Source organism: Erinaceus europaeus, chromosome 8, assembly GCF_950295315.1.
Source record: "Erinaceus europaeus chromosome 8, mEriEur2.1, whole genome shotgun sequence".
NCBI lineage: Eukaryota > Metazoa > Chordata > Mammalia > Eulipotyphla > Erinaceidae > Erinaceus > Erinaceus europaeus.
Window position 1 is genome coordinate 24,461,674 of NC_080169.1, and position 1,886 is coordinate 24,463,559.

General features: G+C 35.5%; 1 non-coding gene across 1 annotated transcript; it reads left to right on the forward strand.

Annotated features, from left to right (window-relative positions):
- The first annotated feature begins 649 nt into the window (after positions 1–649).
- Positions 650–768, forward strand: LOC132539972 (5S ribosomal RNA). Its single transcript, XR_009551275.1, has one exon. It is a non-coding gene; the product is annotated as a 5S ribosomal RNA (ribosomal RNA).
- Positions 769–1,886: the final 1,118 nt, after the last annotated feature.

Consider the following 1,886-nt stretch of genomic DNA (forward strand, 5'->3'; position numbering starts at 1 on the left):
ATCTCCCAGTCCACACGAACTTGGTATAATTACAAACACTACAACATTCTTGACATTATTTTATTATACAGACATAAAATCTAAGACAGGTAGAGACATTAGAAGTCATCTAATTTGGCTTCTCTAATTTATAGGTAAAACAACTGAGGTGAGCAGCAAGAAAGGTAAGAAAAATATTTACTTATTTTTTTAATATGTACTTAAGTGGATATTAAAAATGGCAGGGGAAATTAATCTCAAACTAGATGTATTATTAACATTAATAATTACTTACTATATTAAATATTATAATTATAGTCATTAGTTACAGTAATAATTACTGTAAAATAATTACTCTAAAAGTTATTAAGAAAAGCAGGTTTGATACAAGTAGATACACAGCCAGAGGGCTTCTGCCTCCCTGCTTGCCCCCCCATGAACCCTACTGAAAGGGTGTCAGATCCATCCTACCCCTATGGGTAAAAAGAAACTGGCCTATCCATCTTTCTTTCATTTCAGAAATTTAAAATATGATTTCACATATGAAATTGAAACAAAATTGAGATCCAATCAAGCATCTTAATTGCCCTATCCAATCCATTCAGTGCCATACTACCTATAGTTCCTTGATTCTGCTTGCTTCAAGCACCAAGAAAATTGAGGACATTCTGTCTACGGCCATACCACCCTGAACACGCCCGATCTCGTCTGATCTCGGAAGCTAAGCAGGGTCGGGCCTGGTTAGTACTTGGATGGGAGACCGCCTGGGAATACCGGGTGCTGTAGGCTTAAAAAAAAAAAAAAGAAAAAGAAAATTGAGGACATTCTGCCAACTTTGATGTGTTCCATATGGAGCACAAAGACTTGCACTTCATTATCTTGCATCAGAAACACCCCTTTAGGGGCTAGGGTGACAGCATTAATGGTTCTGCAAAAAGACTTTCATGTCTGAGGCTCTGAGATTCCAGGTTCAATCCCCAGTACCACCATAAATCAGAGCTGAACAGTGCTCTGGTCTCTCTCTATGTCTCTTTTATTAAAAATAAATAATAAAATATTTTTAAAAATACACCTTCAGTGAGATATATCTAGATTCTAGCAATTTGAAACAACTTACTATGTTAACACTAATTCAAGACTTTGTACTAGATACTCTACTGGCTACAGAACTGAGTATCAATGCTGAACTTGGCACTAGATGCTAAATATGCCGTATCTACATTATTTCTCAGAGTAGCCTTCTGAGGTAGGTCTTATTATTCCCATGATGAAGAAATTGGACTTTGAGGAGGTTCTGTACCTTCCTTGCTGTTATATTGTGAGTGGTTAGCAAAGTTGGCACTTGTAGTCCATGCATTTAGTCTTCATAGGCTAAAGTCTCATGACTTGAGAATGTTAGAGTTTTGATGTAATTAGGACTAACCTTAAATATAATATCAGATTTAAAGCTTATCTTTTAGAAGCCTTGTGTTATCAACCTATATCCATATCTATATCTACTGTGAATGATCTTAGCATCATAAATAAAATAATATGTAACTATATACAAATGGAGACATTTAGTTCAGCTAGCTTTCTATTTGCCTAATACTTTATTTCTTCTTCTTCTTCTTCTTCTTCTTCTTCTTCTTCTTCTTCTTCTTCTTCTTCTTCTTCTTCTTCTTCTTCTTCTTCTTCTTCGTCTTCTTCTTCGTCTTCTTCTTCTCCTTCTTCTGCTTCTTCTCATTCTCCTTCTTCTTCTTCTAATTCTTCTTCTCCTTCTGCCTCCTGTGGCTCAGTGCATGCACTACAAATCCACTGCTCCTGGAGGCTATACTTTTTAAATTTAATTAATTTATTTATTTTCCCTTTTTTAAAATTGTTGTTGTAGTTGTTAGATAGTTCAGAGAGAAGTGGAGAGAGGAGGG